Here is a 26,460-nt window from a genome sequence, read left to right on the forward strand (position 1 = left end):
GACGGTGGAGCCAAATGTAGAGACGTATAAGTATATGCAAATGTTGGTGTGACTGGGTTTCTCGATCACTTCCAGTGGATGATCTACTGATCTGCAAGCTTGTGAATGACCACAACAGCATGGTCAAACAAAAGAGGATAGTTTGATACAAAGAAAACAACTCAAGCAACACACACACACACACACACACACACACACACACACACACACACACTGCAAGAAACTTTCTCCTTTATTAATGTCAGAAACTTTTTTTGAGCAGTTTTTAAAAGTATTATTATTAGAGCTTCCTTTCTTTTAGCTCTCTTTTTCTTTTCTCTCCTTTGGAGCTGCTTTGTGTTTTCTTCTCTAGTGGATCTCTTTTCTTTGGAGCAGAGATGGGTCTTCTCTTTTCATACCTGCCATTTTATTATTATTTTTTTTTACTTTTCTCAATCTTCTCTCTGCTACCATAACGGTCACCCCTCCACAAAGGTGTGACGCTGAGCGCCCTTTGCTGGTGTCTTAAGTACAGCTCTCAGCAGGTGAGCTGAGTTGGCCTGATTAACCCATTGAAGTCTGGGAATTGGAGTTCCCATGGCCACTGGCCCAAGTCCCCCCAGAAAGCCGCTTTCACCCTCTCCTGGCTGCTGATTCCTTACAATGACAAAGGGTTTACAAACTTTGAAGCAGCACTGTTATTGTCCCATAATCCATTGCAATTGTATTTTGTCTACAGGCATCTTTTTTTTTATTGTTCTGTTTTAAAACATTAGGTTCTGAAAAGGTGTAAATGTGTACCTTTGCCCTGGGAAAAACTAATTTATGGCGCACAGCTGGACCTTAAATCCACTGTTGTACCTTTGAGGGATCGTTTACCTTGTTGGTGCCTTAATGAAAGAAAAAGTACCTGCACAGAACCTTTATTACTAACAGTGTAGAGCAGATGAGGCAGACCGTTTTTGGAAGTAGACTCTGCAGGATGGTGGACACTTCCAAACCATTCTATGCCTCTTTTTCCAGTTTTTAGCTGCTGTTTTGTCCCTGTTTATATTCTGTGTAATCTTGTTTCTGTTTCACCTGAGTCAAAATTAAAAAAGTAAAAAGCCTTTAGACACTTGTATCCAATCTCTTGTGTCCTTGTTTTCAACTGGACACGTAACACCTGAGGCGGCAGTCCTTTTCTTGTAGTCTTTTGCTGTTACATACATATCAACACTATCTCATGGTGGTGCTTTGATATCTTAAATATTTCCACCGGTTGATTATAGAGTTCCTTTTGAACCTCGACTACGGCCTATCAGGAACTACATAACTGTAATGTCAGGTGATCCTTGCCTGCTTGGTGGACTGATTGATGATTGATTGAGTGTTTGTTTTATTTATTCATCCATTTATTCATCCATTTATTCATGCACTGGCAAATTTGAGAGGAAATGTAAGAAATGATCATGTGTTTCTTGTGGCAATTTGCATAAAATAACACAAAGTTGATCCCCAGAATAATATTCTGCTCTCATTTTACAACTGACCATTTGGGAAATGATGATTAACATGTGTCTCAGTCGATTACAACATTATTTTCCCCATCAGAAACAATGAAAACTGTGTTCAGTTATTTCAATTACTGACAGGCAGAATTATGCTGCTTCTATGGTAAACCTTATATGGGTTACTGTATCTGCTAACACTCATTTTAACAATAAATAATATTATAAAACACTGTTAATATCAGTTAATCAACTAAGCTTTTTTTCATTTTAGCTGCTGACAGTAAGTAAATCAGTCATATTTGTGATTAAACACAGTGTGTTTACATGCTCTGAATATTCCAAAAACTTCAGAAAATCAGATTTGTCAGTAATCCAATCAACACGTTTATGTGTTCTGGAGTAATCAGATAATGGGAAAACTCCAGGTCTACATGAGTCAGACAGTAATCAGATTTCTGCTTTAGGAAAACACATACTGCTGAGGATGTATGAGGCTGCAGACCAATGCTGACCCCTGTCCACCACCTAAAGTGCCTACAACATCTAAACTGGACCATGGAGTGATTGAAGAAGATCTCCTGGTCTGATGAGTTTCATTTGCTTTTACATTAAGTGGACAGCTGGGTAAGTGTGCAGCATTTACCTGGAGAAGTGATGGACCAGGATGCACTGTGGGAAGAAGACGAGCCAGAGGAGGGAGTGTGATGCTCTGGGTGATGTTCTGGTCCGGGCACTTTGATGCGTCCCACCTACCTAAACATCACTGTGGAGCAGGTTCACCCCTTCGTGGTGATGCTGTTCCTCGATGGCTGTGGCCTCTTTCAGTAGGATAATGACCGCTACACTGCACACAGTGTTCGGGAACAGTTTGAGGAACATGAGTCAGACAGTAATCAGATTTCTGCTTTACAACCAGCCAATAAACTCACAGAAGACGACGTGACGTAACGTAACGTAGAACTCAAACTTCATTCAGTGGCTTTTTTTTTAAAACATTGAGTCACTTTAGCTGAAAATATGAACAGACATCATCTAGAAGATGAAGAATATTTAAATCCTTCATTTCGTCAAGCATGTATTTGGTTTCAGCGTCGCTCCAAAAGTGTTTTCGCTGCGTCTCACAGCGATACTGCTTGCTTATTTTCTGTACCACTGTCAGTTTTCGCACATGTGCAGACTGAGAAATCTGAAAGAAATCAGAGTAGAGTTTACATGCAAATCTGATTAATGAGCTAAAATCCAGCCTCTTTATTGGATTTCTAGACCTTACTCCCATCTAAGAAATCAGAGTGTGCTGTTTACACAACCATTTGAATAATCAGATAACTGCAGAAATCCAATTATGATCTGATTATGGAGTGCATGACTATTAGTTCTAGCCCCACTGTTAGTTTTTGCATTAGCTCATCTGAAGAGGGCAGCTTCTTTAGCTCAAACTTACTTCCCAGCAGACATGAAAACTTGGCGTTTTAACTTCCAGTCACTAAAAGTTTCTCTGGTTTGATTATTGTAAACTTTGCTTCCAGAATTCATATTTAATTTAAGTTGGCCTGTATTCATACTTTCAATTCTCAAACCTGTCTCCACTGAACACGCTGTAAGGCCAGGTTTAGTTCTGAATAATTCAATGTTCTCTAGGGTTCCACTCTGTGTGCATGAAGTTTTGCTCTGTGCTACTGAGATTTTAGTCTGTTAGCCCAAGTGTTACAGAAGCTACCAGATGGCCTGAACTGAACGTTTGATGGATATTAATTACATACAAACAGATGAGCCTAAACATAATGAACGCTCACAGACTAAGTGAATACAACGGATTATCTCATAACAGCGGCGCATGTCAAGGTCTGGATATATTAGACTGTAAGTGAAGAGTCGGTGTTGGTGGTTGACGTGTTGGATGTGGGAGAAATGGACAGGCCTGAAGACCTGAGTGACTTTAACAAGGGCTGAATCCTTATGGCCAGATGACTGGGTCAGATCTCTCCGAAGCAGTGAGGCCTCCTGGTCCCGTCTGACCCAAAAAGACAGAAGAGCTACTGTGGCACAAGTCATGGAAATGTTTAATGATGGTTGCGGGAGGAAACTTTAGGCAAACACACACTGCTGAGGATGTATGGGGCTGCAGACCAATGCTGACCCCTGTCCACCACCTAAAGTGCCTACAACAGGCAGGCAAGCATTTAAACTGGACCTTGGAGTGATTGAAGACGATCTCATGGTCTGATGAGTTTCATTTGCTTTAACATTAACATTAAGTGGACAGCTGGGTAAGTGTGCTGCATTTACCTGGAGAAGTGATGGACCAGGATGCACTGTGGGAAGAAGACGAGCCAGAGGAGGGAGTGTGATGCTCTGGGTGATGTTCTGGTCCGGGCACTTTGATGAGTCCCACCTACCTAAACATCACTGTGGAGCAGGTTCACCCCTTCGTGGTGATGCTGTTCCTTGATGGCTGTGGCCTCTTTCAGCAGGATAATGACCTGCTACACTGCACACAGTGTTCAGGAACAGTTTGAGGAACATGATGAAGAGCTTAAGGTGTGGCCCCAGCCTCCAAATCCCAATCCATCCCGCAGTGGCTCCAACTCACAACTTACAAGGCCTAAATATTTGTATTTGTACTATAACTATGCATTATAAACACAGTTTCGGTCCAAAAGTCTGCGAGTGTTGGTGAAAATGCTTCTATTTTGCACGCCTTTCCAACTGAATACAAAGTTTTTCATTACAAATGATATTATCTGCAAAACAATGTGAGTGAAACGTAGAATCTTTACAATTTTAACATGAATTTGAGAATTTCTCAGTATTTGGTGGTGTGTGCCTCTTCTGCTGTAATGAAAGCTGTAGTGAGCTCTCGAGCTGCATGGACTCCACAAGTTTGTGTAAAAGTCTCTCAAACCCACCTGAGAGTCTGAACACGAGCTGCACTAGAAGAGATCAAACTAAAAATACTCTGAGATTTTAGTACAAACAGCTCAACATCATCACCTTCACACCTGATTCAGTCTGAACTGAGTATATTACACACACACACACACACACACACACGCATACACACACACACACACACACACACACACATACACACACACACACACACACACACACACACCTGATTCAGTCTGAACTGAGTATATTACACACACACACACACACACACACACGCATACACACACCACACACACACACGCATACACACACACACACACACACACACACACACACACACACACGCATACACACACACACACACACACACACGCGCACACACACACACACACACACACCTGATTCAGTCTGAACTGAGTATATTACACACACACACACACACACACACACACACACACCTGATTCAGTCTGAACAGAGTATATTACACACACACACACACACACACACACACGCACACACACACACACACACACACACACACACACACACACACACCTGATTCAGTCTGAACTGAGTATATTACACACACGCACACACACACACACACACACACACACCTGATTCAGTCTGAACAGAGTATATTACACACACACACACACACACACACACACACACACCTGATTCAGTCTGAACTGAATGAGTTCAAAATGAGTTTCAGCTCTCAGACTTTTTGAACTCCACAGTAATTCTCACTGCAAGTTTGTTCTGGCTTTGCCTGATGGTGGACTGTGATTGGCTGAGAGGCGTGTCTATCATAATTTTGCAAAAGCTCCAGTGCAGCCTCATAGATCAGTTTATTTTATGGTGTATTTTGTCTAAAGGTCACTAGATGGCAGCAAACTGACACTTATAAGACCATCATAAACTAAATGATGCTGAGTAGAGAGAGACCCAGTACACCTGATTAGAACTTAGGATTAATCAATGAAACAATTGAATTGAAGAAATTTAATCTCATTTTTAAAACTCAACTCACAGAATTTACTAAGAGCTCATAGTTCCCAAATTCATTTAACTTCATTCTTTTTGTTTGTAATAAGCCTTTTTGAGACTCTTGTAGTGTCTCCTTCAAGCAGTACTGACTGTAATTCTATCAGTGGTGGACGAAGAACACAAACCATGTACCTGAGTTAAAGTAGAGATACCCAAGGTAAAATATTACTCTGAGTAAAAGTACAAAAGTATTTGCCTTCAAATGTACTTAAGTATCAAAAGTAAAAGTATTGAAAGATTAATTATGACTTTAATGCCCTATTATCATTTTATAACTAATTTTAGGTGAAAATACTCCAGTGTCTCTCTTGGTAAACCAGTCTTTTAATAGAGTCATTAATTAGTGATGCTGATGTCTATTAAAATGATCATAAACACAAAACACTGAAGGCAAACAGTTTCCATCAGGTAGAACTGAGTGGCTCTGAAATCACTTTTTACAAACAAGCAAAGTTTCAGTTTAAGATTTATTTGAACTTTGTTACAAGTTTAATTTTAATAAAAACTTTAAACTCAGATTCACAAATGAGTTTCCTTTACTAAACTGCATCTGTAGGTCTCTGTTCATAAACATAAACTAGACAAAACTAATTTACTATAAAATGAAATAGTGTTTATATAAATTCAGAATAAAGACACGTCAGTCACAACTGCATATGAGTACATATTTCTATATTGTGGTCTGTTTACACAAAGTTGGGTTAGTTCATCATTTATGTTGAATAGACTCTCCCAAAATTTCACGCTGCTGCACTGATGTTGAACCGTGTGCTGCACTGGGTCGGTATGACCAACAGGTCAAAACAAGCTCAAAACAAAGTGACCGCTGTGCCCTGATTGGTGTTTTTGCTTTGCGCCTCTTTCGTTTTGACATGTTACGTTTTTATACATACATAAACCAAAAGGAACGACAGATTTCTCATAATGTAGTGGAGTAAAAAGTGAGATATTACACTTTGAAATGTAGTGGAGTGAAAGTAAAAAGTCGCCCAAAATGGAAAAACTTCAGTAAAGTACAGATACACGAAAAACTACTTAAGTACAGCAACGAATTACATTTACTTCATTACTGTCCACCACTGAATTCCATATAATTAAAGACAATCATATTTAACTGCAGAACGTTGAACATATTTGCATTGTTAGTAATGTATTATTATGAAAAACATCATTTTATGATCCTATCACTACTCTCCCCACGAGCGAGTTGTTGCATGTCCTGTTCCGGCTCTACTCTCTTTCCTGTCTCAACTTCTTCGTTCTCATAACGTTCACTGAAAAATGAATATATAAATAAATAAACAAGCCTGTTATTTTCTCCCTGGTTGTAATCTATTCTGTTTTCATTTTTGAAATGAATGAGTACGCATTGTCATGTGAGAACGGCCTGCCTGGACCGGCCTATCATTTCTTAATTAGCGCTCACAAACAAACAGGGCCGTAAATGTCAGCGCTGGCAGCGGTGATTGCATTAGCTTCGACTAGCGGATGGAGCACATAGGAGAGCGACGCGGGCCTGATTATGAAGGGCAGGCTCGGCGTCGCCATTAATTACGATGACTTTTAGTCGATCTGCTTTGATTATGCCACTCGTAATTGTGTGTGCAGGGTCACAAGAGCAAAAAGACAAGCGCATTCATTCCCTTTGCAGGCCGCTGGACGGATTAGCATAGCGGCTCGGCTACGAAAGGGCAATGTAATTAAAGAGAGAGGGAGAATGGCCCCTGCTCTGGAGCTGTGACACTAAGACAGGCCCGTCTGCCTCTCTGAGTGAAGAGCTTAACGACAGTATTATTAAAGCATGAATAAGTAAAGACTGTGGGCTCCCAGGGGACGCGCAGGTATGGCCAGAGCCTCGGGGAATGCTGTTTGTTCGCCTGTTTCCTCATGCAGTCTTTTGTTCGTGCATCCATCTGCACTTCCGTCTATTGATCCATCCATCCATCCATCCATCCATCCGTGCTCACTCACTTCATTAGCATGCAGTCAAATTCAAAATCTGTGAGCATGTTTACATGTACAAAATAATCTGGTTACAGATGTTTGGCAATAATGCAGCAGGTCCTGGGGGGTCTGAGACCACCTCATTAACCTCCTGGACCCCCTGAACGTCTCAACATCAAAATTATGACGTTGTGCTGTCTGTTAGAGTAAAACAGACACTCAGATCCAGATTCAGTGAAGCTCATTGTTTATCTGCTTCACCCACAACCAGCTTCTGTCTCTGGTGTTCTTAACTAACTAGAGCTGCAGCACTGCTCTGCCTCAGGGTGGCGCTGTAGCAGACTGGTTCACCCAGTTGGTCCTTCATAGCCTAGAAACTGTAACTCTGCCCGGATTCCTCTGAAAACCTTTACAATGAGCTGCAGCAGATCTGTAAATCTGAAAACTCGCCCAGTTTCCCAAGAGTTTGGAGTGAAGAGTGACTGTTCCTCATTTCTCACACTGAAGACAGAAGAGGAGACGAGGAAGATCTCAGTTACTGTGAGGAAGAGCGCAGAACCGCACTAGAACAGAGACTTTACAGAGGAACAACTGATAAAACAAACATTTACTGATATTGAAGCTTCAGCGCCGCTATGGGAGAGAGTAGCAGACAGACAACATGAGGGGGAGTTTGCACACTGCGTGACTTTTAGAGTTAGACCTGCATTTTGTAGTTTGTTTGTTTGTTGTTTCTAGTAGTTTGTTAGCACTATGCTAATAGCAAGCAGGACAGTTTATTACTGTTCTACATTTGAAGGTCCTAAAAGATGTTAGTGTATATTTGACGTTATTTCAGTTGCACAGTGACTCACAGAGCTGCCCCCACTATTTTCTGTTTCTAACAGCTCACTGAAAAGGCTGGTGCTTGTACTCAGTCAGTAACGTATCTAGAACTTCTAGAAGGCCTAGAGTGATGTTTTCTCTCATGGAAATTGTCCCACCCATTGTAATTCAAAACATGGCGGGTTGAATCCACTTCATAATTATACTGATAGTAAAATCTGATGTGTTAGGACTTCTCTTCAGCTCCTGAAGTCCAAACTCTAACTACATAGACACCATGGAGAAAAATAATTCCTGATTGGCCAGTTTTTCACTGGACATTGGGAGCAGTTATGGGCTGGAGGTTAGGGAACCAGCCTTGTTAGGGAACCAGCCTTGTGACAGTACGTGACTGAAGTGCCCTTGAGCAAGACACCTAACCTCCAACTGCTCCCCAGGTGCTGTGGATAGGGCTGCCCACTGCTCTGGGCAAGTGTGCTCACTGCCCCCTATAATTCCTGATTGGCCAGTTTTTCAGTTTTTCCTAGTGTGTGTTCACTAGTGTATATGTGGTGTTTCACTGCATGGTTAGGTTAGATTGAGGAGGTGAAATTTCCCCATTGTGGGACTAATAAGGGTCCCATAATCTTAATCTAATCTAATAATTTAACCCTTTTATTTCTATCCAAAACTTTACAGTGAATCAAGAGTAATATTTGCAAACTTTAAATTCCCAGAAATAATTAAGCCTTCTTTGAACAACGCTCAAGTGGTATTAATGGATAAGAATATATGTAAACATTTTATTTTATGACTAATAGAACGAAATTTAGGCTACCTGATACATTGTTTGTGTAGGTATTGGAATATATCGATATTTATTAAAAATAAAAAAATATATGTTACATTTATGTTGTAGTGGTTCAAATGTCATGTAGAGATTCCATAATTAAAATCAAATCTAGTGTGGAGAAGTGAAACCACAACCCAGTTACCTTGGCGCTAACATTACATTGTGATTCCCTTAGACATGCAAGCAAAAATTAACATTATTGTGATGGCAGAAATTTAATAAAACTTAAAAAAAAAATAAAATTGTCAAAGAAAAGTGTATCATATTATAAACAATCAGATGCTGTGAAAAAAAATATGAAAAACATTTGATTTTGATGCATTTCTTAAAGACAAAGATCTATAAAAATCTGCAAAAATGAAGTCTTCGGTACATTTACTTCTGGGTCACATATTTATGTATATGCTCAGTTTAACCCATTCGGGAAAACAAAGCCATATGTGGCCTGTGCAAAAACAATGGAAAATTTTTAATTGAACGTTTTGTTTGTTTGTTTGTTTGTTTTTCAAATGTGTTAAACTCCAGCAAGTAGAAACTACACTAAAATTTGCAATCTGACCAGGTGTGTTTATGTCCAAAATGTTTATGACTGTATCTGCTGATGCTATTATGATTCTGACATTGTGCATCCTTGTTTATCAGCATGCATGTAAATGCACTCATTGAATAAATTGTCACTGTCAAATAAATAATCCATGCCACGTTATTATATGTGTACTGTTTTTCTGTTTGTTTGGCCATTTTGAGGAAAAAAAGAAGCTCCTCTTTAAATTGTGTGAGCATCTTAGTAAGAATGGGCCAGTAGAAATGTTCCAAAATTATTTGGAATAAAATGATGAACTTATCATTCTGAAAATGCTAAAGTATAACCCCCCCCAAAAAAAATCACTTAATGCATAGATGCGATCCTCACAGCCCTGCAGCAAGACCTCCTCTCCCTCTCGTCTCCGGTTTCATTGCAGGTGCAGCTGATTCCCACGATTCACTGCATACAAGGGTATCTTCAGTCAGGACATCGTCTGACAGCACAGCCCCACCAGGCAGGACACACATGACTCAGCGCCGGAGCTGTTTTTAGGGGAAGGGTGAGCGCCACCGATACGCCAGGCATCCCTGCGTCTCTGTGCCAGGTGAGAGGGATGAGTGTGCCAGACAGAGGCAGTGCACACATTAGGCATGACTCACAGGAAAAGCTCCCAGAACAGAGCAGCGAACAGCCCTCACATCTCAATCAGCTGGAGGCCTGGATGAGCCAGAGTCCAAGGCAGAGGTTTAGCAAGGTCAAATATATTGACCTTTCGGTGTTCTACATTTTTCATGTATTTTAGTTTCCCTTGCCGAGGTCCACTTATGATATTTGAGTGGTTTTATGTACTAAAAAAAATCATGTTCTAGTTTATAGCTATGTCACTGCATCCCACCAAACTAAAGACAGAATTCCAAAGTTCAGAATAGGTCATTCTATGGGAATTCTATGAGAAATCATTCATCAAAAAGAGGTGGCATTTCTTGTGGAGTCCCTCAAGGTTCAGTGTTAGGGCTTTTGCGTTTCTCTTTGTACATGCTACCTCTTGGTGATGTCATTAGAAAGCATAATATACATTTTCACAGCTATGCTGACGACACCCAGTTATACATTTCTATTCCTTCTGATGACCAAGACTCTGTAGACAGACTGACCAGCTCTGTGTCAGATATTTCTCAGTTGATGTTGCAAAATTTTCTACATTAAATCATGAAAAAAATGAAACACTGATCATTGGTACTGAAACTCTTTATGCTGCTTTATGAGAAACTTGGTTCTTTATCTTCATAAACCGAACCTGCTGCAGAAACCTGGGTGTGATCTTAGACTCTGAGCTCTGTTTAATCTGCATGTAAACACAGTCAATAAAGCAGCTCTTTGTCACACGAGAAAATCACTGAAGTTCAGCCTTTTCTCTCTCCAAGCGACGCAGAGAAACTTGTTAATGCAATTGTTACAGCAGAGTTGATCACTGTAATGATCTTCTTACTGAACTTCCAAAGAAAACAGTACATCCTTTACAACTCAGACAAAATACAGCAACATCCTAACAAAAACAACACAGAGAGATCAGATCAGTCCCGCTTTAAAAGAGCTGCACTGACTGTACCGTTCAGGATACATTATAAAGCTCTGCTGCTGGTTTTTAAAGCTCTAAATGACCTCAAAGCTCCTGAATGTCTGCCTTAATTGCCCATTTGCTTAAGCCGGGTTACACTACATGACTTTCACCCCGATTTTAGCCCTGATTCTCAGTCTGGCTGAGTCTGAGCTGGTCATCTCTAGTCTGCCGATTTTTGGGTCAGTGGGAGTCCATAGTGGGAGAGAGAGTTGAGTGGCACTGACTCAGATTCACTGCCTCCCGATCGCGTTTCAGACCAGTTACACCCAACTCTGAGTGAAATCTAGTGTAAACTGGTCAATGACTCAATTTGAATGGATTCCTGCATCAGCCAACGAAAACTGAGAGCACGAAAGAAGAAAATACAGCAAGAAAAATCTCACATGTGGAGCGAAGCTTTTTAATGAGCTGAGTTTAAGGCACAATCGAGTTTATGTACATTTAAAACTCTAAAAATACCAACTGATCACATTTTAAATCCATGATCCTCATTTAAACATGTTTACCTGCTGCTTCTTTACTGTATCAGTGCAAACGGCAGAGAAAACAGCAGCAGCCACTACATGTTTGTTTATTTGCGTCTTCTAGTAATGGGAGAATATGTGAGTTCAGTGAACTCCATTCAGTTCATTAGCAGATTAAAAGATAAGCAGTGTGTGATCCATAATTGTTTAGTGTGGATCCCCAATATTTCAGTTACCAAAAAAAATCTGCAGGAACCAGTCAGACAGTGTGAGACTCCAAGTCTTTTCACAATCTGTTAAGACTTCAAAAGTTGTTTAGTGAGCCCAAGCCTTTAAATGCCCTCAGACTCTGTGACATTTTGTTGCATAGTTATAGAGCCAAATGAGCCAGTGCTCTAATCAGAGAGTTCAGCTTTATCCCCATAATCAGACTCAAGCTTTTCACTTGTAATATTATGCACTTCATTTCATAATTTGTAAAACAATTACTGAAGAAATACTCCAGCTTTTTTAACATAACCTCTCTCTGCCACATCTGAAGCAGCTGCTCAGTGGCTTTTATTAGAACTGTAGTCTGAACCAGTCAGTCTTCTGCTCTTTTCTGAGAAAGTGTTTCAAAATTATTGTCAATGTTGCAAAACAGAGGCAGCAGAGAGAGATCAGGTTGAAAAACACTGGAGTATTTCTTCATGCAGGAGTCTTAGTTTAACTCTCTGGGGTCCATGGACTCAACTGTGTGTCAAATTTGATGTCTTTGTGATGATCCAGCTCAGAAATCCAGTTCAAACACTTCCTGAATCTGTAGAGTCGCCCTTTCCATTCCATCTTATCACGAGATCATACGAGACTCACATCCGGAGTTATGAGCCTATGAAGAGGGGCTGAGATACATGTCATCTGCCTCTCACCGTGCGGAACTAGTGGATTTGTGTGTCTGTCTACATTCTGTGTGAAACTGACCAATGGACACTAAGGAAATCACTAAGGACTGACCATCACGCCGGAAACCCTTCATTCAGTCCACATCGGAGACTCATGTGAAATGGCCTGCAGAGAGTTTACAGCTGCTGAAGCTGCTGCAGCGGTTTTGGAAAGTAGTGATGAAGATAACGGAGCATTTAGATATGAAACATATGAGGATCATGTTATATGAAGAGCCTTTAGAGGAGGATTTAAGGAGAAATGACAAATCGAGAGAGAATGACCTCACAGCCAGAAGGTTAATGTGACTGCTATTATCACACACACTAATAATAATATTCAAAAAGCGAAAATGTTCAGGTGTGTTTTACCTGGCTAAGGTTGCTGTGTCAGTGATTTAAAATTCAGCTCTCTTTTTATACCCGGTAGCCTATATGCCAACAAATAAATGGCCATGTTAAGATGTTTTGCAGTTGGGAGCCCTCAGGGCCCTCATGTCCTTCTCTGAATGATTTCTGGAAAATAAAATGTTCAATTTTATTTAATAAAATCATCATATTTGTGTTTAAACTCTGCAAGTATTGTATTAATGCTCTATTTCACTGTTAACGGCAGAGTATACAATTCCGGAGTACGATTGTTGATATTTGAACTCAATAGCAAAACAAGTGCTCCTTCAGAAGCTCCACCCCCAAATTCATGGACGTGCATTGCCGAGGCAAATGATACTGGGCTAAAAAACTTGTTTTTTAAAATCTTTGCAGCCATAAAACCCTTTACAAACACTGTACGGACAAATACCACCATATGACATTAGAGCGAACAATGACACAAGAAATAATGTAGCTAACATTAGCTCGGCTGTGGGTTAGCAAACTGTTGCTACAACTGCTGCTGCGAAGCTAAACAGCTGTTGTCACAAACATTCGCAAATATGAGTTAATTTTGCTCACCTGTCCAGCAGAAACAGAGCAGCCTCCTCATCCCTTTTCATGCCTTTCAGCTCTTCATGAGGCTGAAGTCAACTTCTTATTTGCCAGCTTCTTGTTTGAATTTTCCCTAACTTAAATGGTGAAGCAGTTACATTCAGGCACTTCAGGTGCAGAATGGAACTGATTTAAGGTGGAATGGGAAAATGCGAATAGGAGCTAATAACAGTCTCATTAACTTCGAGGAATATCCAGTGGAGGATAGGAAGGTGTCTTTCCTCTTGCATGCGCAGTGCTGTGTGGGTGGTCACTGCCTTTGTCTCTTGGGGGGCAAAACAAAACGTGGGGAGGGTGACATTTTTACAGGGCAGGACTAACATGCACGCGTGGCCGAACCATATAAAAACAGGTCAGATTACACACACACACAGAGGGGGTGTGGCTTCACTCTCTGCTCAGGACACCGTTACTCCACTGTGACTTTGCACAGAAAACATCTGTTTGCTGCTATTCTAATCTTTAAAATGTCATATGTAGAACCTTTAAACCTGCATTATGTAAGACTTGGAGATTTGGAGACCTCTTTGGTGGAATTGTGGAATTGCATGTAACAGGTGGAAGAACATTTCTCTTCTATATAGTTCTATATGGAGTTCTGCATGGTGAAATGGTTCTCCAGATTGATGGAGAATGTGTTGTACATGGTTCTATATAGCACCATAAGTTGTGCTATTGTATAAAAGCTGGACATCGTAACAATAGAAGGACCATTTTTGGTGCTATATAGAACCATATGCAACAAGTTCTCCATCAATATGAAGAACCATTTCACCATGCAAAGAACACTTTACTCATGAAATGGTTTTATTTAGAGCTCATGGTTCTGAATAGAACCATTTCCTTTACTAAACAACCCTTGAGGAACCGTCTTTTTTAAATGTGAATGTGGGGAAACACTGTGTTTGGCTGCTCGCCTCAAGGTCAGTGCCCAGCAGGTCAAAGTTCCACTAATTTTAACTTTTGCTGCAGCAGGTTGCCAGAGTAAGGTCCTGCTGTGCGGCATTAGAGAAAAGCATAACGCCCAGCTCGGCCAATCAAATCAGACCTCATAAGTTCAGTGAAGCTCTTCTAAGTTTTATGTTCCTCTTCAGCAATGGCAAAACAGACCTTGAGTTCTGACTCTCTATATTACTGCACTCAAAAAACTGAAAATTCATTGACATCATATAACTGAATTGTCGTTAAGTAACTGGTTTAATTAAAATTAGTGACAAAGTGAATTCCATTCCAAAGAAACTGAAAAACTGCACTGAAATGTTTTAACTTTGTTCCATCAGCAGTTGAACTTTATGTTGAGTTAAAGTCTGTGTAGACTGACTCCACTCTGCTCGACTGGATGGAAATGTGTGGCATGATTGAAAGAAGGTCATACAGTAATTTATTTTACTTCATAAGAATTAGTTTTGGTGAAGTCATTACTGATCACTGCTATTATAATTATTTTTTAATAGCCTAAATTACATTATCAGAAAATATTTCCAATATTAAAACTATGTGGAGGATATTTTAATGGCCTACATCACCTTATTAGAATTTTTTTCCAGCATTAAAACTATGTGGAGGATATTTTAATCGCCTAAATCACCTTATCAGAAAATATTTCCAGTATTAAAACTATAGGGAGGATATTTTAACATCCTAAATCATCTTATCAGAAAATACTACCAGCATTAAAACTACAACCCATTTCCAGAAAAGTTGGGACGCTCTGCAAAATGTAAATAAAAACAAAATGCAATAATGTGCAAATCATTTCAACCCTATATTTCATTGAAAATAGTACAAAAGTAAACAAGTCAAATGTTGAAACTTTTTTTTTTTCAACACATTCCAAAAAAGTTGGGACGGGGGCAACAAAAGGATGGTAAAGTTGTATAAGGCTAAAAAAAACCTGGTGGTTAATTGGCAACAGGTCAGTAACATGATTGGGTATAAAAGAGCATCTCAGAGAGGCGGAGTCTTTCAGAAGTAAAGATGAGGAGGGGTTCACCACTCTGTGAAAGACTGCACAGTCAAATAGTGCAACAACTCAAGAATAACGTTTCTCAACATAAAATAGCAAAGAACTTCTGCTTTTCATCATCTACGGTACAAAATAACATTAAAAGATTCAGAGACTCTGGAGAAATCTCTGTATGTAAGGGACAAGGCCAAAAACCAGTATTTGCTGGCCGTGATCTTTGGGTCTTCAGGTGGCACTGCATTAAAAACAGACATGATGGAGGATATATTAATAGTCTAAGTCACCTTTTTTAGAAAATACTACCAGCATTAAAACTGTAGGTGGGATATTTTGATAGCCTAAAACACTTTATCAGGGTATAAATAATACATACATACATACATCATCTAAACCGCTTATCCTTCTGGGTCGCGGTGGGGTGCTGGAGCCTATCCCAGCTGTCATTGGGCAGAAGGCAGGATACACCCTGGACAGGTCACCAGTCCATCGCAGGGCAGACAGACAGACATACACATTCACACCTAGGGGCAATTCAGCATGTCCAATCAGCCTGACTGCATGTCTTTGGACTGTGGGGAAACCGAGTACCCGGAGGAAACCCACGCAGACACGGGGAGAACAGGCAAACTCCACACAGAAATGACCCTGGTCACCCAGCTGGGAATCGAACCCAGGCCCTTCTTGCTGTGAGGCGACAGCGCTACCCACTGCGCCACCATGGCGCCATAAACAATAACATTTATCTGAATCCTTATAAAACACACAAAGTAAGGCTGAATTAAATAATTAAAATACAATAAAACGTTAGACATGCTACGTTTCTGTACAGCACTAATGATAAAGCTGGGAAAACTGCACTTTTGCTGGAACGTTCTGCTTTCCGACGCGGCTCCATTGAGAACAATGGAATATCCAGCTAGCCATCGTCTGTCTACTGCCAATATGACCCCATTAAAAGCGAACGGATGAGGTAATGTGAACGTACCTTAACAGTGAGGCCCAAAATCGACCCTCTAATTCTGCAGAAAAGATTAGGACTAAGCTATGACATTCAGGGAAATCATCAGACAGATTACGGAGAAGAATTTGGGACCAGAGGAAACTGAAAGGGCAGCTCAGAGCTTGTAAAATGTTCCTAACACAGCTGGCATTTTCTAATCATTAGCTGCTGATTTTCTGCGAAGCGCTTTGACAGGCTGGTGAAGAGACTCCAGTTCAGCCGTCACTCTGATAAAACTTTGAAATGTTACGTTTCAAATGTGAATCCTAACTTTTCTTCAGATTAAAATAAGTTATTCAGTGTTTAACTGACATCTTTCATGACATTAAAAGAAGAATATATTTAGTTCGGTGCAGATGGTCGGGATTAAGATGGAGAAAGTTGTTTTTTTAATAATAAATGCTTAAGGCAGTTCAAAGAGGTCAGGCGAGTCAATATAATATTAAAAGGCTGTTCTCTCTGACAGAAACTCGCCCGAAACCGCTGTCCAGGAACAGGTCGAAAGGCCAGTAACTGCTGCAGAAATGTTTCCAGAGATGTTTGTCAGTTTGAAACAGTTTGGGGAGCCGAGCGTTACTTGTTACTCTTGTTCTGCTTGCTGGGGGAACCACACAGATATGAACTCCCACCACAGATATTCGCTACACCACCCCTTAAACTCACTGCTCTTGCCATTGCCACGGAAGTTATCCTAAAGCTTTAGAAGACCAGGAATTCCATAAATATTACACACTGGGAAAACCTACATACTTAAAAATGAAGGGTTTTCAGTGGTTCTTTTGTAAAGACAATAGTTCTATATAGAACCATGAACAGCAGAGCTGTGGACTCGAGTCACGAATTTCATGACTTTAGACCCGACTTAAGATAATCGAGAAAGACTTGTGACTTGACTTTGACTTTAACACCAGTGACTCGGACTCTGACCCAGCAGCGACACTGAAGTGTTTAAAACTCCAGCAGCACTGCTGTGTCTGATCCACTCAGACCAGCGCAACACACACTATCACACCACCACCACCACATCAGTGTTACTGCAGTGCTGAGAATGACCCACCACCCAAATAGTACCTGCTCTGTGAGGGTCCATGGGGGTCCTGACCACTGAAGAACAGGGTAAAAGGGGGCTAACAAAGTATCAGAGAAACAGATGGACTACAGTCTGTAACTGTAGAACTACAAAGTGCACCTATATAGTAAGTGGAGCTGATAAAATGGACAATGAGCGTAGAAACAAGGAGGTGGTCAGAATGTTTTGCCTGATCGGTGTGTATATACATACACATATATACATAAATAAGTACACTCACATATACTGATTAGTCTGCATCACTAAATGTAAATCTGCCACAAATCACTCCACAATGTGAGAGACGAAAAAAAGAAAAAGTAAAAGAACAAAAAAAAACAAAACAGTGATATATGGACTGCTGCCTTTTAAAATACACCCCTCCGTGTCAGCGCTGACTGGCTCGTCGTTAGAAATGCATTAAGCCTGTAGGAAATACGAATGTGGTCGGCATAATGATGCGTACAGTGATCCGGGAGGAACCCTTTCTGGAAACTTTTGACATTTAACGACTCCTGCTGAAAATGCAAATCAGCAGTCGGAGATTTTGAAGTGTAGCTAAAGCTCATCCTTGATTTCGGAGTAACCGCTGCGTTCCATTATGCAAATTAAAGTCAGCTGCATGATGTTAATTGAGAGACTCGTGGAATACTGTTTAGCCTTGAATTCATTAAAAATATATTTAGCAGATTATGTTCATCATTTATGTTTAAGACCAAAACACGGTTTGGGCGAATTAACAGGAAGAGTCGAAATCCTGCAGAGTAAACAGGATTTATACACTCTCTCTCTCTCTCTCTCTCTCTCTCTTTCTCTCTCTATCTCTCTCTCACCCCCCTCTCTCTCACCCCCCCCTCTCTCTCTCTCTCACCCCCCCCCTCTCTCTCTCTCTCTTACCCTCTCTCTCTCTCTCTCTCTCTCAACTCTCTCTCTCTCTCTCACCCCCTTCTCTCTCTCTCTCTCTCTTCCCCTCTCTCTCACCCCCCTTCTCTCTCTCTCTCTCTCTCTATCTCTCTCTCTCTCTCTCTCTCACCCCCCTCTCTCTCACTCTCTCTCTCTCTCAACTCTCTCACTCTCTCTCTCTCTCACCCTCTCTCTTCCCCTCTCTCTCACCCCCTTCTCTCTCTCTCTCTCTCTCTCTCTCCATGCATCACATGTTGCTGTAGTCTAGACTCCTACATTCATAAACCTTTTAAAACACTCAAAAAAATAATAATCCATAACAGCACAGTCTGGGGATGAAGTACGAATTGCATCACTTGTCAAATCATTTCAATTCAGATGAGCTTTATTGGCACAACTGTCTCAAGTACAGTGTTGCCAAAGCACATAAACTTTAAAGCTTTACACCTCTATATATTCTCCATATTGAGTGTATGGACAAAAGTATTGGGACACCTCCACATCACACCTACAGGAGCTTTTATGACTCCCATTCTAAATCCATAGGCATTAATATGGAGTTGGTCCCCCTTTGCAGCTCTAACAGCTTCCACTCTTCTGGGAAGCTTCCTACAGGATGTTGGAGAGAGTCTGTGGGAATTTCTGCCCATTCATCCAGAAGAGCATTTGTGAGGTCAGACGCTGATGTTGGACGAGAGGGTCTGGCTCACAATCTCTGTTCTAGTTCATCCAAAAGGTGTTGGATGGGGTTGAGGTCAGGGCTCTGTGAAGGTCAGTCAAGTTCTTCCACACCAAACTCACCCAGTCAGGCCTTTATGGAGCTGCTTTGTGCACTGGGGCTCAGTCATGCTGGAACAGGAAAGGTTCTTCCCCAAACTGTTCCGCAAAGTTGGAAGTGTACAGTTGTCCAGAATGTCTTGGTGCTGAAGCATTAAGATTTCCCTTCACTGGAACTAAGGGTTCTAGACCAACCCCTGAAAAACAGCCCCATATCATCATCCCTCCTCCACCAAACTTTACAGCTGGCACAGTGCAGTCAGGCAGGTAACGTTCACCTGGCATTCGCCAAACCCAGACTCGTCCATCAGACTGACAGATAGTGAAGCTGATTGGTCACTCCACAGAACACGTTTCCACTGCTCCAGAGTCCAGTGGCGGCGCTTCACTCCACTCCATCCGACGTTTGGCATTGTGCAGTTTGATCTTAGGCTTGTGTGCAGCTGCTCAGCCATGGAAACCCCTTTCGTGAAGCTCCTAATGTGCAGTTCTTTTGATTCAACAGAGGATAGACACTGTGCGCTTCAGCACTTGGTGGCCCACACTGAGTTTGGTGGTCTACCGCTTCGTGGCTGAGCTGCTCCTAGCCTCTTCCATTTGACAATAACTGAGCTCTTCAGTACGACTCTCTACTGCCAGTGTTCGTCTATAGAGGCTGCAAGGCTCTGTGCTTGATTTTATATGCCTGTTAGCAGTGAGTGTGGCTGAAACACCTGAACTCAATCATTTAGAGGTGTGTCCTAAATTTTCTGTCTATATAAGTTAGAACTGTGTATAGACACTCACTGAGCACTTTATTAGGAACCCCTCTTCGTATCCACGCTCATTGTCCATTTGTCAGACTCCTGTGTTTCTTTGGAGTGGAATATGACTGTAAAATGGGCTTTTTGTGCATAAAGCATCTGCATGAGTGAAACAAACTAAATTTGTGAGCCATTAAATTTTAGCTGTGGTCGAAAACAAGGGGCTGAGGTGACTAGAGATGTGTTGTTACCATAACGATTAACGAGGTCCTGTAATTGAAGCTGGGAATGGAGTGAATCATTGGGTGTTTGTTATTCTCGCTTGGCGAGGACTAATTTGAGTGTTACAAGGCAATTAGCTGGGTGTGTGTGTGTGTGGAGCAGAGAGAAAGAGCGAGCGAGAGAGAGGAGAGAGAGAGAGAGAGAGAGAGAGAGAGAGTGCTGGTGAACGCCTAAGACGAGGTCTTTTAACTGCGCTTTGAATAGGCCAACCATAAATGACAGAAATAACATTTTTTAACCCCTGGTGCTCGGTGTGTGGGCTTTAATGCGAGTAAACTCCCCCCAAAAACGAGTCTAGCAGAAATGCTTTTTGTCTACAGTCTCTCTCTCTCGCACTCTTTCATCTCGCTCTCGCGCTCTCTCTCTCTCGGCCTGTGTGCCGACGCTGCTCTCTCCGTTGTAAATGGTAGGCAGAATTGCATTAAGGGCTTTGCTTTGCTGGTGTAGGTTATCATATTATCCACAGATAGCCTTACAGCACCCGCCGCCGCAGTGTCAGACACTTATTACATGAAGGTCCATCCGGATCTCCACGTTACACCGACCCGCGAAATCCAATCCAGCCGAAGTCCATTTGCAGCGTTTTTATTATCGGTGACCAATGACTTACCGCCGCTGTAGACGGGCTTCAGCTCGATGCATTACAGTGAAAAAATCCCGTCTGCAGCCTTAACAGTATTGATTATGGTTTGCGGTGTGAAGGCCTTAATGCTGCTGAGTGTTGTGGTCACATTTGCTACAATTACTCCTTCCTTTACTGAGCTGTACTCGTAAAAACCGTTCTTCAAGGGTTCTTTAGTAAAGACAGTGATTCTATATAGAACCATAAACATTCAAAAAACCTTTGCATGCTTAAATTGTTCTCTGCATGTTAAAAGGGTTCTTCAGGTTGACGGAGAATACGTTGCTTGACATCGTAACAGTAAAACTATACATTCTCCATCAATCTGAAGAACATTTTCACCATGCAGAGAACAATTTAGGCATGCAAATGGTTCTTTGAGTGTTCATGGTCCTACATAAAACCACTATCTTTACTAAAGAACCCTCAAAGAACCATCTTTTTTTTAAGAATATGTCAATACAACATACAATGTCAAGGCTGTAACAACAGAACCCTTTTGGTGCTATATGGAACCCTTCTCAAAATTAGTCTAATGTAAGCATGCAAATGGTTCTTTGAGTGCTTGTGGTTCTATTGTCATAGAACCATTGTCTTTACTAAAAAACCCTCATAGAACCATCTTTTTAAAAAAAGTGTATGATGTCAAGGCTGTAACAACAGAACCACCATTTTCAAAAAGGTTCTGTATAGAACCATATACAACACATTCTCCATCAATCCGAAGAACATTTTCACCATGCAGAGAACCATTTTTAAGTATGTACCTGGTTCTTTGAGTGCCTATGGTTTTATATAGAACCAATGTCTTTACTAAAGAACCCAGGAAGAATCATCTTTTTATGAGTGAATGTTAAGTTTGTAACAACAGAAGAACCCTTTTTGGTGGTACATGGAACCCTTTTCAAAATGATTCTATGTAGAATCACATACAGCATGTTCTCCATTAATCTGAAGAACGCTTTCATGATGCAAAGAACCCTTTAATCATGCAAAGTGCATTTGAAGTGTTCATGGTTCTATATAGAACCATTTTCTTTACTAAAGAGCCCTTGAGGAACCATCCTTTTTAATTGTGTAGAACCTCTTTTCTGGTTTTGGATCAGATGAGGCAGATAGAGGCTGAAAAATGCTAGAGTATAGTTTTGAAGAACCACCCACTGAAAAGTTTGCCAGGGAACCAAAGCTGGTTCTCATTTGGAATCAGTCCAAAGAACCTCTTTGGCACATTGTATTTGTGGGAGTGTTCGCTCTGCAGGACGAGCTCAGCCTCTCGTCTCCTCTGCGTCTTTGGGCTTCTGTTTAATTAAGTCTGCGCAGCCGTCGGCGTAAAAGGAGACGGCAGGCAGTAATTGGATTATGGTGACTTTGGAAAGTGTTTGGAAGAGGATTCCCAGGTTGGGAATGAACGGAGATGCTTGGCAGCCGTCGGGATAACTGACTAAAGGAGTCTGATCAAAACCGTCCAAGAACCCTCAGGCATCTCCTATTCTCGGAAGTCGGGTCTTGCTCCCCAGACCTCCGGACGGGAGATTAAATTAGTATCAAACGGCTTTTTAGCAGAAGTTACAGCAGGAGGCGTTGCCAGCGTTCGGATTAGCAGCTGAATTCTTATTATTTTGCCTCCCGAATGGTTCATTAGGGTTCTCTGTAGTCTAAAGAATCAACAAAGCAACAAGATTTAAACAACTGTCAAAGCACTGGAGGCTGAATTGTGCAGCAGCCTCAACTTCCTAATCTCCAGGTCACAGGTCTATAAACGTCAGACACATGCAGGCCGTAATGCTGTCCTGAGGGTCCCGACTGGGGGAATCAGTGGAGCTGCTGAGGGGGCCTGCGCCTGTAAAAAGCCTGGTTTGGTGTACAGTTTTAATTTTCTAAGTAATTACTGTTCTAAATAAATCAATATTGCGAAAATAAAGAGGGTCAGACTGAATTTTACATACATAAATAATACAGTTGATGCTCCACCACCTCTACTACCCTGCAAAAGATGGTACCTTGGTAAGTTAAATCGTCTTAAATCTAGTTGATATATCTAATATTCATCATGTTGAAGTTATTGTCAGCTTATAACAAGATTGTTTATCTTATTTCCAGGTGTTTTTACTTGTATTGAGTAATTTTCTTAAGTAAAATCACTATGTTGGCAGATAATTATGCTTGTTTTAAGAAATGTGCTTGAAACCAGCAAAATTATCTGCCAATATAGTGATTTTACTTAATAATATTACTCAATACAAGCAAAGAGCATCTATAAATAAGATAAACAGTCTTATAATTTTCATACAACTTCTAAAAATGAGAAATGTTAGATATTTAGACTAGATTTAAGATGATTTCTCTTGTTAAGATATCATTTTTTGCAGTGTGCCTTCTTGTTGGGGCAGAAATGATGCAGATCACATCTTCACTATTTTTTTATCTAGTAGAGGTTTGAACTTATTAGCTGGTTGCTGATAGAAAAGTAATTAAACATGAAAATCAAAGGAAAGTCTATGAGAAAAGATACAAAAATAAACAAATAAATAAATGAAACAAAGCAAGAGGAAAGAAAATATTGGAAGGAAGCTGCTGGCTTAAACTCTGGAGTTAATGTAGAACTGCTATTTATTATCTAAACTTGTTTTAGTTGTCCTGTTCCACCTTAAGTAGTGCAGTAGTTACATTCTGATGCCTCAGGCACCATTTAAGGTGGAACGGGAAAAAGAAGCTGGTGAACGAGAAGCGACTTCAGCCTCGTAAAAAGTCAAACATTGAGAGACATTTTACAAGAAACTGTTCTACTTTTGTGGAAAAGTTTCCTGCTGGAGATGCGAGAAAAGCAGCTATGGCTGAACTGAAGCTTAAAGCAGAGCAAAGTAAATCTGTGTTTTCATTTATGTTTATTTATATTTTTGGCCTATAATATTACATCAGCACATACTGAGACATATTTACAGCCAAGATGGTAAAATGGAAATAAAATGTTGTGGCTTTTAAGGTGGTTTGATTTTTGTTGAAAGGACAAAATGGCTCTTCTTAACATTTGGGTTGTGACCCCTGGCCTAACTAGTGTCTGGGTTGCAAAGTCCGTCTCATCCCAAACTTTTCCCTATAAACTGACTGCGTGTGCAGCGGACTCAGAAATGTGTGAAAGCCTCTGGTGGTGCCTTTTCACTGCTGAGTCTGAGCTTTAATAGATGACATGAAAGAACATACTGGCTGTAGGTGAAACTGTGGCCTGACTTTGTTGTGTGCACTTTCTTTTGCGCAGCTAAAGTGAACGAGCGGTAACAAGTGTCCATGGGAACAGGAGTTAATGAATGAGTTGATTGACGCACAGCAAGAGTGGACTGCACACCCTCTGGACATAATTAGGCCAAATGGACTAATGAGCTGTTGATGCAGGCGAGTGTAGGTGTTTGTTGGTGGGTGTGTTTGTGTGAGAGTTTGTCTGTGTGTGTTTGTGTGTGTGTGTGTGTGTGAGTGTGTGTGTGTACTTGTACTGTGGAGTCACATATGTGGCCAGTTTGTCATCTTGCATCCTCACGACTTTGCAGCTATTTTTTCGGCCCCTAGAGACACACTCCCACTGAAAACCATCACCCCAATTAAACCCCCTACACGCCACAGCCTTGTGGGTCATTTATTAGTAAAAAAATCCACTTTTTATTAGAAAGTCATTTAAAACTTTCGTAAAATTGAATTAGACCTTGAGCTGAAGTTCCAGCAACTTGAAACAAAGAAATAATGAAATGTTCATTAGAAGGTCAGATACAATACTGTGGAAAATCATTACCCTTTTAATTATTTTATTTTTGATCAAAACAGACATTAAGTACAAATGATTCATTTTTAGTGTCAGAAAAATAAGCAGCAAACATACATACATACATCATCTAAACCGCTTATCCTTCTGGGTCGCGGTGGGGTGCTGGAGCCTATCCCAGCTGTCATTGGGCGGAAGGCAGGATACACCCTGGACAGGTCACCAGTCCATCGCAGGGCAGACAGACAGACATACACATTCACACTCACTCACACCTAGGGGCAATTTTAGCATCTCCAATCAGCCTGACTGCATGTCTTTGGACTGTGGGAGGAAACCCACACAGACACGGGGAGAACAGGCAAACTCCACACAAAAACGACCCTGGTCACCCGGCCAGGCATCAAACCCAGGCCATTCTTGCTGTGAGGCGACAGCGCTACCCACTGCACCACCGTGCTGCCTGCAGGAAACATACATTTAACAAAAAATTACTCAAAATCCTCCTCGCTCTGCTGTGAGGAGCTCAGGAGGTGTGGCCATGCAAAGCAGCTCTCGGGAGGCGCCTCGCTCCCGGCATAAAAAGGTGCTGTTGCTGCTGTTCTACCTTGTAAACAATGTTGTTGTTAGTTTAAGGTGTGTCTATATGCTGACTGTATTTGATTTGGTTAGGCTGTGAGCGAAGTTTGGGCTTTTGGTTGCCTTCCCTGCTATTCCTGCTGTTATTCAGTAGCAATATTTGGGGCATTTCTTGACTGTTGAAGTGCCTGTTCAATAAAAGAGCATTTGCATGTATGAACAATGTTTTCCACGTCTTTTTCTATGCTGACACTACAGTAATATATCTGTCAGTATTTAACTTGCCTGCTCTTTACCTTTGTGCACACTACTCCCACTTTAACTCTTCCATCCGTCCGTCACGCAAGCAGATACCCAAACACATCTGAGCTGCCTAAACACACTTCTATCTCAAAAAGATGATGGTTCTGAGATGATTAGATATAAGATAATCCATTTGCATGAGGAAGGAGAGTAAGTGAAAAAAACAGAGTTTAGAGTTAAAAACTGATCAAAAGCTCCAGAGAAAATGTGTCTCCTAACAACCACCTGGAAGAACTGGTCGACACCAAAACTGCCCCCATCAGATAAACAGCACGTACAGCTTTCATCTCTGAGAGAGAGGAGAAAATCAAGCTGCTTCAGATCTGAAAACATCCACAGGTGTTTCTGTCCATCCTTCCACTGTGAGAAGATGACTCAGCGCTGTGGGTCTGAAAGGATGTGTAGCTGTCAAGAAGAACCTCACTGAGAAAAGGAGACGGACACATCAAACAAAGAAGCTGAACGATGGACTGACCACCCCAGAGTCCAGACCTCAACACCACTGAATGTATTTGATTACTTCAGAAAATGATCAACCAGCTTCTAAGACTGAACTTTGGAGGTGTGTCTACAGATTCTTTGAGGAACTGAAAGTGAGGCTCCTGAAAAGAATGGAAACTGGAATAAAGGGAGAGAGTGACATACAGAAAATTTAGCTACTGTAAGGTCACCTATTACTGACAAAGTTTGTACAGTCTCCTTAGAAAAGCACTGACCAATAGAATGGGACACTCTGGAGCAGCTGTACATGAGCCGAAGGTCACCAATTCCAATGCCCAGCGTGGACTAGAAGGGTATAAAGCCCCCCAGCAGTGATGAAGCTCCATCCAATACCCTTGGGATGAGTTGGAGTGATCCAGAACTGACCATCCAACATCAGTACCTAACCTCACTTTATGCTCAATCAAATCCTCACAGCAATGCTCCA

This window comes from Colossoma macropomum, unplaced genomic scaffold, assembly GCF_904425465.1.
Source record: "Colossoma macropomum unplaced genomic scaffold, Colossoma_macropomum, whole genome shotgun sequence".
NCBI classification, from domain to species: Eukaryota; Metazoa; Chordata; class Actinopteri; order Characiformes; family Serrasalmidae; genus Colossoma; species Colossoma macropomum.